The sequence below is a fragment of the Salmo trutta genome, chromosome 25, assembly GCF_901001165.1.
Source record: "Salmo trutta chromosome 25, fSalTru1.1, whole genome shotgun sequence".
NCBI classification, from domain to species: Eukaryota; Metazoa; Chordata; class Actinopteri; order Salmoniformes; family Salmonidae; genus Salmo; species Salmo trutta.
Genome location: NC_042981.1, coordinates 24,302,476 through 24,317,469, shown reverse-complemented (window position 1 = coordinate 24,317,469; position 14,994 = coordinate 24,302,476).

Genomic DNA, 14,994 nt, shown 5'->3' with positions numbered 1-14,994 from the left:
GCTTGGGGTCATTGTCCATTTGGAAGACCCATTTGTGACCAAACTTTAACTTCCTGACTGAAGTCTTGATGTTGCTTCAATATATCCACATACTTTTTCTACCTCATGATGCCATCTATTTTGTGAAGTGCACCAGTCCCTCCTGCAGCAAAGCACCCCCACAGCATGATGCTGCCACCCCTGTGCTTCACGGTTGGGATGGTGTTCTTTGGCTTGCAAGCCTCCCCCTTTTTCCTCCAAACATAATGATGGTCATTATGGCCAAACAGTTCTATTTTTGTTTCATCAGACCAGAGGACATTTCTCCAAAAAGTACAATCTTTGTCCCCATGTGCAGTTGCAAACCGTAGTCTGGCCTTTTTATGGCGGTTTTGGAGCAGTGGCTTCTTCCTTACTAAGCGGCCTTTCAGGTTATGTCAATATAAGACTCGTTTTACTGTGGATATAGATACTTTTGTACCTGTTTCCTCCAGCATCTTCACAAGGTCCTTTGCTGTTGTTCTGGGATTGATTTTTCACTTTTCGCACCAAAGTACGTTCACCGTTCTGTCTCCTTCCTGAGCGGTATGTCGGCTGCGTGGTCCCATGGTGTTTATACTTGCGTACTATTGTTTGTGCAGATGAACGTGGTACCTTCAGGCGTTTGGAAATTGCTCCCAAGGATGAACCAGACTTGTGGAGGTCAACAATTTGTTTTCTGACGTCTTGGCTGATTTCATTTGATTTTCCCATGATGTCAAGCAAAGAGGAACTGAGTTTGAAGGTAGGCCTTGAAATACATCCACAGGTACACCTCCAATTGACTCAAATGATGTCAATTAGCCTATCAGAAGCTTCTAAAGCCATGACATTTTCTGGAATTTTCCAAGCTGTTTAAAGGCACAGTCAACTTAGTGTATGTAAACTTCTGACCCACTGGAATTGTGATACAGTGAAATAATGTCTGTAAACAATTGTTGGAAAAATTACTTGTGTCATGCACAAAGATGTTCTAACCGACTTGACAAAACTATAGTTTGTTAACAAGAAATTTGTGGAGTGGTTGAAAAACGAGTTTTAATGACTCCAACCTAAGTGTATGTAAACTTCTGACTTCAACTGTATGTGGGAACTCCTTCAAGACTGTTGGAAAAGCATTCCAGGTGAAGCTGGTTGAGAGAATGCCAAGAGTGTGCAAAGCTGTCATCAAGGCAAAGGGTGGCTACTTTGAAGAGTCTCAAATATAAAATATATTTTGATTTGTTTAATACTTTTTTGGTTACTACATGATTCCATGTATTATTTCATAGTTTTGATGTCTTCACTATTCTACAATGAAGAAAATAGTAAAAATAAAGAAAAACCCTTGAATGAGCAGATGTGTCCAAACTTTTGACTGGTTGTGTGTGAGAGAGATATATTACACTATATGACCAAAAGTTTGTGGACACCTGCTCGACGAACATATCATTCCAAAATCACGGGCATTAAAATGGAGTTGGTCCCCCTTGGCTGCTATAACAGTCTCCACTCTACTTGGAACATTACTGCGTGGACTTGATTCCATTCAGCCACTGAAAGGTAAAGGGGATGCCTAGTCAGTTGTACAACTGAATTGTGTCTACGCACATTTAACCCAACCCGTCTGAATCAAAGAGGTCCAGTCGGCTGCCATAGTTGACATCCACGTCTTCAGCGCCCAGGGAATAGTGGGTTAACTGCCTTGCTCAGGGGCAGAACCACAGATTTTTACCTTGTCAGCTCAAGGATTTGATCCAGCAACCTTTCGGTTACTGGCCCAATGCTCTAACCACTAGGCCACATGCCGCCCTGTTGGGTGATTAGGCCTGGCTCTCAGTCGGCATTCCAATTCATCCCAAAAGGTTTTCGATGGGGTTGAGATCAGGGCTCTGTGCTGGCCAGTCAAGTTCTTCCACACCGATCTCGACAATCCCTTTCTGTATAGACCTTGCTTTGTGCACTGGGGCATTGTCATGCTGAAACAGGAAAGGGCCTTCTCCAAACTGTTGCCACAAAGTTGGAAGCACAGAATCGTTGAGTATGTCACTGTATGCTGTAGCGTTAGAATTTCTCTTTGGAATTAAAGTGCCCAACCCGAATGATGAAAAACAGCCCCAGACAATTATTCCTCCACCAAACTTTACAGTTGGCACTATGCAGTCGGGTAGGTAACGTTCTCCTGGTATCCACCAAACCCAGATTAATCTGTCAGACTGCCAGATGGTGAAGCGCGATTCATCACTCCAGAGAACATCACTCCAGTCGACGTTTGGCATTGTACATGGTGATCTTAGGCTTGTGTACGGCTGCTCTGCCATGGAAACCCATTTCATTAAGCTCCCAACGAACAGTTAATGTGCTGACGTTGCTTCTAGAGGCAGTTTGGAACTCGGTAGTGAGTGATGCAACTGAGGATAATTTGTACGTGATTCAGCACTCAACGGTCCCATTCTGTGAACTTGTGTGGCCTACCACTTCGCTTCTGAGCCGTTGTTGCTCCTAGACGTCTCCACTTCACAATAACAGCACTTACAGTTGACCAGGGCAGCTCAAGCAAGACAGAAATTTGACAAACGGACTTGTTGGAAAGGTGGCATCCTATGACAGTGCCACATTTTAAAGTCACTGAACTCTTCAGTAAGACCATTCTACTGCCAATGTTTGTCTATGGAGACTGCATGGCTGTGTGCTCGTTTTTATACACCTGTCATCAACGGTGTGGCTGAAATAGCCGAATCCAATAATTTGAAGGTGTGTGTGTTGGGGTCAAGGACCCTGACGTCTTGATGAAGTGTTGGGCTGGGAGGTATCTCGGACTGGGGTTGCTTGGATACTCTGGGTTTATGTAGAAGTCAAGGCTATCTGAGGCAACAGGCACTTTATAGCTCCAGAGCTCATACCACTCAACAGTCTATACTTCAACTCTTAGCTTCTCTACCCTTCTCTACCCTTTTGTGTAGATTGTTGACAGAAAATGACAATTAAATCCATTTTAATCTCACTTTGAAACACAACAAAATGTGGAAAAAGTCAAGGGGTGTGAACACTTTCTGAAGGTACTATATCCAGCTAGATTTGTACTGCCAATGTACTTTTTATCTGTTGTCTTCCACAGATTTGAAAGGCCATCCAAATGAAGCCCTCTGTATCACCCAAGGACTGTATGTATGTATGTATGTATGTATGTATGTATGTATGTATGTATGTATGTATGTATGTATGTATGTATGTATGTATCACATTCCATCAGCATATAGCTTTCCATAAAGACTGAGATAGCTTCTCTACCCTTAACTCCTAAGAGTTGAAGTGTAGACTGTTGAGTAGTATGAGCTCTGGAGCTCTAAAGTGCCTGTTGCCTCAGATAGCCTTGACTTCTACATAAACCCAGAGTATCCAAGCAACCCCAGTCCGAGATACCTCCCAGCCCAACACTTCATCAAGACGTCAGGGTCCTTGACCCCAACACACACACACACACACACACACACACACACACACACACACACACACACACACACACACACACACACACAGAGGCTGGCTGTTGGATTTCAGAAAAGCCCCCAGAGGTCTATATTAAAAGTCCACAAAATAGAGGCTTTTCAGAGCATTGACTCAGAAAGCAGAACTCTTGAGAGGAAAAGAGAGACTGGCCACGGAACACTTCCAAACATAAACCCCTGGACCCTGTCCATCTGTCTCAGAGCACTGACTGCCAGAACAGCTGATCAAAGTCATGACCCTTCACATGACAGGGTCTCTCTCAGCATGAGTTCACGCTCCATCTCCTGCAGTACAGTATCAGTACAGTGTAGACTATTTGTTCTGCAAGGCAAGCATGTTGAGAGTTCCTGCCAGCTTCAACACTGGGTTATTTCATAGGTAGTGTGCCAAGTGTTTTATATCTTTCCACTGTAATTACAGTGAGCTGTGGCCATAAGGCACAACTGTTCCTACGTATGACCACCAGAGAGCGCTAGATAACAGGCCCCGCAGACACTGACCCTGTCAACGTTCAGAGAGAGAGAGAGAGAGCGTGTGTTTGTGTGTGTGTGCTGTTAATCAAGGCGAAGCCCTCACACATCGATTGCACCCTGCGGTGCCTCACAACATGGATCACTGCTGCTACAGGTGAACACTGTGTATCCTATTAATGGCAACGTTTACATGCACATGTTGATATCTGCTCATGAGTATCCCTGTGCCCAATGGTTGTGGAGGGTATATGCAGGTATAAGCCGTATACCCACACATTTGCCAGTGGACATTGCATATACTCACTTCTTAATCCCCACTGATACGTATCAAAGTAGTGTGGTGGAGGTATACGCCGTATCAATTAATATGACTGATGGAACAGATCGTAATGTTTAGCTTAAAATGTTAATAATCTTAAATATTTTTACAATTTAGCCCCTGCAATATACACATGGAAGGAAGCCCAACACCACCATGCCAATATATCCTCCAAACACCGGCTTCTCGGGCCTTATCACTTAAATAGAGTTTTTTGGGGAATTCCTTCCATTCTACCAAAAGATGGTTAGGCCTAACATTAGCATCACTATATTTTTCCCTGTCCTTAATTGTTTGAAACCTGGATGTTTTACTTCATATTATGAGGCATATCTTAACTTGCTTCAAAGTAGCCAATGGCCAAAATCCCACCTTAGAAACGTGGGGGCAAGTTTTTTCTATATAAAGACTCATTATGTTCTCCTCTCGTCTTCTTTTGGTTTTCTTTCAACGTCTAGCAGCAACGCCATTATCTTAATTATATTAGCAACCCATGATAGTTGTTGCATTTTTAAATCCCCCCTCTTTCTAACGGATATTTCCACATTTTAGAATGGTGTTTTCCCGCAAATTGCATTTTGGAACATTCCAAAATAGGCCCGAGAGGAAGTATAATTTGAATTTTGAAACAATGTTGCAAATGTCGGAGAGATAAACAATAAGGTTTATACAAATCTCCGCTGTTGAAAAATACATTTTAGTCTAAAAGAAATGTGAGATAATGTCTAAATGCTTTTTTATTGTGGAGATTAAGTGTATAACTTCCCTGGCTGGGCTGATGAGACAGTGGATTGCGCAGTCAGATGGAAATAAAGTAAATAGGCATTTTAAGGTCATAGATTTAGCCAGTGGTAACTTGTGGAATAGACACTTTAACCAATCAGCATTCAGGATTAGACCCACCCATTGTATAATAAATGTTAACTAGCTACAAAGTAGCCTATGCCTACCTATCAGAAGGATATCATGATTATTTGTGTCAATCCAGTGGCCATTTATTTTGCAAACAACATCCCATGTGCTACAGAAACACTGCTAATCAAACAATAGTGCTAGATGCCTGCACACTTGCATTAAAGGGTCACTACTTTAAAAAATCTACATTTCTTAGATTTTTCCAAGATCTCAAAAGTCGTCTCCTGATATGGTTTAAGCATTGCTAGCTGCTTAGTCTAATCAATCCCCGTCTCCCTCCCTTCGCCCCTCCCTCCAATCCCTCCCCAGAGTCAGTGCTCTCCTAGTGGTGGGCTCTTTGTAGGAAGGCCAGGTTGCATAACATTATTCCCTTCTGCACCATTACTCATGCTTACATAGAGACCCTGCTGGATGACATAAACATCCACACATAAACACATTGTCCTTCCCCCTTCATCATTGTTTGTCTCAGCTCTTCTCCATCTTTTTTTGTATTCAACTTGGATGGGTAGTGTGTGGGTGCTCTATGTTGGTTTGCTCTCTGTGTTTATAAACAAATTGAGAAAGGCGCATGGCTAGCTATATAGATACAATGTATTATGATTCTGTATAGGCAGACAGCCGGGGAGGTCCCTGGGTAACGAGGTTCCATGATCATCCAGTGGATTCTCTTCATTGGCCCGGGTCCGCGCCGCATCTGTCTGTAAGTAGGTAATGGTGAGTTGAGTTTGCGCTGAACCTCGCCAAATAAACACGTAACACAAGGACGACAGCTGTGAAATTCATTCACCCCCCCCACATGGTCCCTGTGAGAAATTCTGTGGGTTTACAGAGATGATTACACCACCCACGGTGAGGTCACAGCGAACAGACTGGAGGAGAGAAGGGGAGAGTGGGGGAGCTGGAGGGAGACAGTCAGAGGGAAGAGATTCTGCTCTGATTTAAAATGAAATGTACATAACCCATCCAGCAGCAGGGCAGCAAGACACTATCTGGAACAACTGGGACTGCTGATGTCTGTATCCCGGTTCAATTCACTGATCGGAGTAATCTCCGGACAGAACTGCTAGTCCCTGAAATGATGGGAGTGCAGCAGTTGGCTGCTTGCCACAGCAATGAGAATGACTCACTCCTCCATGGAAGCTGGCCCTTGTTTGCACTGTGGATGTGGTTCTGTTCTTCCACTCCCACAAATGTACTTCTGCCCGTCCCTCGATCACCCCCACTTCAATGAATCAAATTACACAAATCATTAAATCCCCCTTCAAAACAGAGCAAGCAGGAACTATGCATTATTCCATTTGACAAAAGAGCTTGGCATTATCTACCACAGCATAACTGTCCTCTGAGGTAATAGGGTAGAGAGTGAACTGAACACTTATCTTCAGTGGCTCTACACAGCCTGTCTTGCTTCTACTACATGTTTTGCTGTGTTTACACTCTTGTGAGCATCAATCTATGTTTGAAACATTTGTAAATAGACCTTCCCCTGGTTTTAACAGCAAGACTTAAACCAAGCCCTACACTCTCAGTTCCCTTAAAACACATGCTCAAGGCTGAGAGCACATACAAGACCTGCCACACCTATTTACACTAACTGGCATTTGAGCAGTGTCTTATCTTCATTCATGCTCTAGGTGGCAGTTGATCCTCGTGGCATCCCTATGACTGCCAGGCCAGGGCAACACTTTCACCTTGGACAGAGAGTGCTTTGGAATGGAGAAGGCAACAGTGTCTTGATGTGTTAGCTACTGTCTGTCTAGGAATACTTAGAGGAATGTGACACACCTTGCTTTCTGTTCAGATGGAGAAATAAAATAAAATCCTTCAGCCCAACCCTCATGCTAGACAAATGATGGTTCTGTTCTTAGCAGGGGGTTAGCTGTCTCACTATGGAATCTGTCCGAGTTTGTCTCTGAGTCTCTTTTCTGAGAACAGAGAAGTGGCTGATGCTCTAAGTTCCCATGACTCAGTGACTTACACATTCATGTCTACATAGCTGTCTCAGATGAGATGTGTAAGGCTGGATGGACCACACTGGTTACCTGACTTATTGTAAGAAGCAGTATTTAAAACAGTTACGTGCAGTTTATGGATGCCCTTCAGACTTCACCTGTGGTAGACTTTCTCATAAATGCAGTAGCAAGGGAGGAGCTGCCTGGAGCGAATGCTATATTAAAACAGCAGGCTAAAGTCCACCAACCACTGTCTTATCATATCAACAGATCTTGTGACAGCCGGGAGTTGTAGGTAGGTGGGGACAAGGGTCACTGTATGGAGGACGACCAGGGCCGGCTTCAGGCATAAGCGACATAAGTAGTCGCTTAGGGCCCCTGGCCGCTAGGGGGCCAACGACCAATTATACACTACCGTTCAAAAGTTTGGGGTCACTTAGAAATGTCCTTGTTTTTTAAAGAAAAGCACATTTTTTGTCCATTGAAATAACATTAAATTGATCAGAAAGACAGTGTAGACATTGTTAATGTTGTAAATGACTATTGTAGCTTGAAACAGCTGATTTTTAATGGAATATCTACATTGGCATACAGAGGCCCATTATTAGCAACCATCACTCCTGTGTTCCAATGGCACGTTGTGTTAGCTAATCCAAGTTTATAATTTTAAAAGGCTAATTGATCATTAGAAAACCCTTTTGCAATTACGTTAGCACAGCTGAAAACTGTTGTTCTGATTAAAGAAGCAATAAAACTGGCCTTCAGACAAGTTGAGTATCTGGAGCATCAGCATTTGTGGGTTCGATTACAGACTCAAAATGGCCAGAAGCAAACTACTTTCTTCTGAAACTCGTCGGTCTATTCTTGTTCTGAGAAATGAAGGCTATTCCATGCGAGAAATTGCCAAGAAACTGAAGATCTCGTACAGCGCTGTGTACTAATCCCTTCACAGAACAGTGCAAACTGGCGCTAACCAGAATAGAAAGAGTGGGAGGACCCGGTGCACAACTGAGCAAGAGGACAAGTACATTAGAGTGTTTAGTTTGAGAAACAGACGTCGCACAAGTCCTCAACTGGCAGCTTCATTAAATAGTACGCGCAAAACACCAGTCTCAACGTCAACAGTGAAGAGGTCACTCTGGTGATGCTGGCCTTCTAGCCAGAGTTCCTCTGTCCAGTGTCTGTTCTTTTGCCCATCTTAATCTTTTCTTTTTATTGGCTAGTCTGAGATATGGCTTTTTCGTTGCAACTCTGCCTAGAAGGCCAGCATCCCGGAGTCGCCTCTTCACTGTTGACGTTGAGACTGGTGTTTCCAGGTAATATTTAATGAAGCTGCCAGTTGAGTATTTGTGAGGCGTCTTATTCCCCAATGTACAGTGGGGGAAAAAAGTATTTGATCCCCTGCTGATTTTGTACATTTGCCCGCTGACAAAGAAATGATCAGTCTATAATTTTAATGGTAGGTTTATTTGAACAGTGAGAGACAGAATAACAACAAAAAAATCAAGAAAAATGTATGTAAAAAATGTTATAAAAGGATTTGTATTTTAATGAGGGAAATAAGTATTTGACCCCTCTGCAAAACATGACTTAGTACTTGGTGGCAAAACCCTTGTTGGCAATCACAGAGGTCAGACGTTTCTTGTAGTTGGCCACCAGGTTTGCACACATCTCAGGATGGATTTTGTCCCACTCCTCTTTGCAGATCTTCTCCAAGTCATTAAGGTTTCGAGACTGACGTTTGGCAACTCGAACCTTCAGCTCCCTCCACAGATTTTCTATGGGATTAAGCCCAGGACCTTAATGTGCTTCTTCTTGAGCCACTCCTTTGTTGCCTTGGCCGTGTGTTTTGGGTCATTGTCATGCTGGAATACCCACCCACGACCCATTTTCAATGCCCTGGCTGAGGGAAGGATGTTCTCACCCAAGATTTGACGGTACATGGCCCCGTCCATCGTCCCTTTGATGCGGTGAAGTTGTCCTGTCCCCTTAGCAGAAAAACACCCCCAAAGCATAATGTTTCCACCTCCATGTTTGACGGTGGAGATGGTGTTCTTGGGGTCATAGGCAGCATTCCTCCTCCTCCAAACACGGCGAGTTGAGTTGATGCCAAAGAGCTCCATTTTGGTCTCATCTGACCACAACACTTTCACCAGTTGTTCATTGGCAAACTTTAGACGGGCATGTATAAGTATTCTTGAGCAGGGGGACCTTGCGGGCGCTGCAGGATTTCAGTCTTTCACGGCGTAGTGTGTTACCAATTGTTTTCTTGGTGACTATGGTCCCAGCTGCCTTGAGATTATTGACAAGATCCTTCCGTGTAGTTCTGGGCTGATTCCTCACCATTCTCATGATCATTGCAACCCCACGAGGTGAGATCTTGAATGGAGCCCCAGGCCGAGGGATATTGACAGTTCTTTTGTGTTTCTTCCATTTGTGAATAATCGCACCAAATGTTGTCACCTTCTCACCAAGCTGCTTGGCGATGGTCTTGTAGCCCCTTCCAGCCTTGTGTAGGTCTACAATCTTGTCCCTGACATCCTTGAAGAGCTCTTTGGTCTTGGCCATGGTGGAGAGTTTGGAATCTGATTGATTGATTGCTTCTGTGGACAGGTGTCTTTTTTACAGGTAACAAGCTGCGGTTAGGAGCACTCCCTTTAAGAGCGTGCTCCTAATCTCAGCTCGTTACCTGTATAAAAGACACTTGGGAGCCAGAAATCTTTCTGATTGAGAGGGGGTCAAATACTTATTTCCCTCATTAAAATGCAAATCAATTTATAACATTTTTGAGATGCGTTTTTCTGGATGTCTTTGTTTTTATTCTGTCTCTCACTGTTCAAATAAACCTACCATTAAAATGATAGACTGATCCTTTCTTTATCAGTGGGAAAACGTACAAAATCAGCAGGGGATCAATTACTTTTTTCCTCCACTGTAAGTATTTGTATTTTCCTCAGGGGTTGGACACAGATGTTTGAGAGAGTGTGAGACTCTGTCCAGCACTGAAACAGGCAGCGTGTGAAACAGGCACACAGTAAACCGAGTGCACAACATCCATCAGAGAGGAATGGGCTGCCACAGTCACAGGCTAGCTATATGGATGTCAGGGGGTATAGAACAGTACCAACGTCCTTGCATACAAATAATCATAGACCTTACCAGTCAGAAGTTAGGAGGGCAAACGCAAATGCCCTTTTATAGAGACCAGTGGCGACCACAGTAGTGGTCTGAAGGTTGGTCACATTCAAACAAAGCTTTTAAAACCTGGTGATTAAGCTGATAGTGAGTGGGCGTGTGTGACACAAGGCTTATGTTTGATATGAGCTTTATGACTTTTCCTCCTGAAGAGTACAACGTCCAACTGTAATTCCTATGACATCATTGGCAAGCTATTTGCCTGGCATGAGGCCTTTATAACAACATGTTTCCTGTTTATGTGTGATAGTCAAATATGTCATGTAAAACACTGACCTAGGAATGGTAATATATTATCTTTCCAAACTGTATGACTGGGTAGCCTGTACGCCCAGCCGTCCAGAGTAAATATAATAACAGATATGTTTGTCCAACACAGGGCACCATAATCTTTTATAGGCCTACTCAATGAACTGTCTTGTTATTTTCATTAGGACTCATTGAGATTATGACTGCCCAGTAGTCCTCTATAGAAGAGCTCCTCTGTGTGACCTGTTTATACTTCAAATCTGTCACATTATTTCCAAAGTTGTTGCAGACAAATGTTCCATACAACCCATGGCTAATAAGTCATAGGGCTTTCTATTCTTGTGGTGAGGAACAGGCAGCGTGTGGAAGTTTTGTGGAGTGCTCCTGGAAACAAAAGTAAAATGGTGGACCATGATGGTCAGTTTAGTTGTTTTCAGTTGTTACAGTAACATAGAGATCATTTTAATATTCATTTTGCTATTCTTGATCCGCAGTAAACGTATACTGTATATTACACTGGGCACAGTTTGGCAACGTTCCAGTTATGGAGAATAAATGTGACATTTTCTGAGTAGAAAACGGAGTCAACGCCATCCTGCTCAGCTGACAGGCTAGCCATGACATCTGTGCCGCAGACCCCGAGAAAAACTGACAACCCTTGAGAACTGACTACTGATAATACACACAGACAACCCAATCGCCATTTCACCTCTCAAATATGTGTGTGCATGTGTGAGCTCCCCATCATGATAGAGCGATAAGAATGTAGTGAAATATGACTGCAGTTCTCTGCAGAATCAGGAGCATCACCGTGCCACTCCTCCCCTTCACCTTTGTCACCAGGTAGCCTTCGCTGTCACTAGATCACAGAGATCAACCGGGCCATGAGTCACAGATCACACCACCACCATGTCCCCCCTGCTGCAGAGCCATGATCTTATCACATTTCCGCAAAGCCGGTGCCCCTCCCTGATCACTGAGCTAATATAATGCAGCCCTGCGTATTAACCCAGTGTATTATCCCTACCCTGCTTGGATGTGTCCTGGAGGCCTCAGAGCCCTCAGCTGGAAGAGGGTCCATAAGATCTGAGAGGACTATCAGCGTTCAACTGCATGAGATCATACTCGCATTCTTTATATCAGCAGGTCACCAGCAGCACCCGACCCTGATGCCCTGCTGTGTGTGCAGCAGTGTGTGAAGTGGAGGAGCTGAGTTGTTTTACAATGGCTGTGTAATGATGTTAGTGAACTGATAATGTGTTTGGGAATCGGTACGAGACACTCGTAGTAGCTGCAAAAATCTATTTTCTATTACAGCTCTTATACAGGCAGCCATAACTCATCATGGATGGAACTTAAATCTGGGAAAGAGTTAGGAGTACACTTAGTGGACACTAACTGGTAAGAGAAAAACAAAGATAATGGGGATTGAAGGAGAAATGGCAACAAGATTGGCTGACGGGATGTATTTACAACAGAGATACAGGAAGTTTCTACTGTACCTGTTTGGCTATCATCCTTGGTGAATGGTTAAGAATAATCTCATCACATGCTGTGTGAAGTGTGTGCCCTAGCCTTTGGGCAGGGGCAAACAGTTATTGGCTTTTCATCACAAAACCAATCAATTATAATTTACAGAGGGCTTGAAAATCAATTTCTTTCCGAACTAAAATTCCTATCACCTCGCATACAAAATATGGATGTATGGAGGCCACGTGTTTGCCTGTTGGAAAGGCAGCACTGTTGGAGTCAGGCTTATCTAATCAAGTGACCAGGAGTGTTTGACATCCTCAACCTGAGAGACCACTCACAAATCACCTCTGATTCACTTTAAAATATGCAATTGAGTGAGAAATGTAAGAAATCATAAATCAATCATACTTCACATTTAGAAATAATGTGGCTTGTGATCTGTGGATTTGACAGGCATTCATTGTAAGTAGTAGTAGTAAGATGGTCGTATGACAGTTACTAATTGTCTTATGAGTTGAGTGACCAAGCAGTTCCCTCTTTTATATTTTGTTTGGAATGTCCCTATGACTAATGATCCGATGTCTGTATCTGCAATTTGGACCGTATTTATATCATTATCTATGGGAAAAAGCTGCTCTACAACCATGGGCCAGTTCCCCTCTGGCATTACCCCCAAAAATAGACCCTGAAGCAGGGCTCTCCAACGCTGTTCCTGGAGAGCTACCGTCCTGTAGGTTTTTGCTCCAACCCAAATCTAACGTACCTGATTCTTATAATTAGCTGGTTGATTAGCTGAATCGGGTTAGTTACAACTGGGGTAGGAGTGAAATCCTACAGGACGAAAGCTCTCCAGGAACAGGGTTGGAGAGCCCTGCCCTTAAGCAACCCCCTATCCCTCCAGCACCAAAGGGCTCAGGACTTATTGTTATTGTATGCAAAGTTGGAATATAAATCATACAGCTTTTTCATGGAGGTGTCCACTGTGTTTTTTTTGAAAACCTATGGAACACTTTTCAGATACAGTATGTTTATCAGGCTTAGTATTAGTATTATGACCATTATGACCAACTATACTGAACAAAAATATAAATACAACATGTAAATTGTTGGTCCCATGTTTCATGAGCTGAAATAAAATATCCCTGAAATTTTCCAAGTGCACAAAAACCTTATTTCTCTCAATTGTTGTACACAAATGTGCTTACATCCCTGTTAGTGAGCATTTTGCCATTGCCAAGATACAGTGCCTTCGGAAAGTATTCAGACCACTTGACTTTTTCCACATTTTGTTAGGTTACAGCCTTATTCTAAAATGTATAACATTGTTTTTTCCCCTCATCAATATACACACAATACCCCCTAATGACGAAGCAAAAACAGGTTTTTAGATTTTTTGCCAATTTATATATATTTTTTTAATGGAAATATCTCATTTACATATGTATTCAGACCCTTAACTCAGTACTTTGTTGAAGCACCTTTGGCAGCGATTACAACCTCGAGTCTGCTTGGGTATGACGCTACAAGCTTGGCACACCTGTATTTGGGGAGTTTCTTCCATTCTTCTCTGCAGATCCTCTCAAGCTCTGTCAGGTTGTATGGGGAGCGTCGCTGCACAGCTATTTTCAGGTCTCTCCAGAGATGTTTGATCAGGTTCAAGTCCGGACTCTGGCTAGGCCTCTCAAGGACATTCAGAGACTTGTCCCTAAGCCATTCCTGCATTGTCTTGGCTGTGTGCTTAGGGTCGTTGTTCTGTTGGAAGGTGAACCTTTGCACCAGTCTGAGGTCTTGAGAACTCTGGAGCAGGTTTTCGCAAGGAATCTCTCTGTACTTTTCTCCGTTCATTTTGACTCAATCCTGACTAGTCTCCCAGTCCCTGGCGCTGAAAAACAACCCCACAGCATGATGCTGCCATCACCATGCTTCACCGTAGGGATGGTGCCAGGTTTCCTCCAGACGTGACGTTTGGCGTTCAGGCCAAAGAGTTCCATCTTGGTTTCATCCAAATCTTGTTTCTCATGGTCTGAGAGTCTTACGGTGCCTTTTGACAAACTCCAAGTGGGCTATCATGTGCCTTTTACTGAAGAGTGGCTTCCGTCTGGTCACTCTACCATAACGGGACGGTTGGTGAAGTGCTGCAGAGATGGTTGTCCTTCTGGAAGGTTCCCCCATCTCCACAGAGGAACTCTAGAGCTCTGTCAGAGTGACCATCGGGTTCTTGGTCACCTCCCTGACCAAGGCCCTTCTGCCCAGATTGCTCAGTTTGGCCGGGCGGCCAGCTGTAGGAAGAATCTGTAGTTCCAAACTACTTCCATTTAAGAATGATGGAGGCCCTGTGTTCTTGGGGACATTTAATTCTGCAGACATTTTTTGGCACCCTTCCCCAGATCTGTGCCTCGACACAATCCTGTCTCGGAGCTCTATGGACAATTCCTTCGACCTCATGGCTTGGTTTTTGCTCTGACATGCACTGTCAAATGTGGGACCTTATATAGACAGTTGTGTGCCTTTCCAAATCATGTCCAATCAATTGAATTTACCACAGGTGGACTCCAATGAAGTTGTAGAAACATCTCAAGGATGATCAATGGAAACAGGATGCACCTGAGCTCAATGTTGGGTTTCATAGCAAAAATAATTATGTAAATAAGGTATTTCTGTTTTTTATTTTTATACATTTGCAAAAATGTTTAAAAAAAAATTAAAAACGGTTTGCTTTGTCATTATGGGGTATTGTGTGTAGATTGCTAAGGATTTGTATTTATTTAATCCATTTTAGAATAAGGCTGTAACGTAACAAAATGTGGAAAAAGTCAAGGGGTCTGAATACTTTCCGAAGGCACTGCAATCTATCCACCTGAAAGGTGTGGCATATCAAGAAGCTGATCACTTCAGTTATCATAAAGTG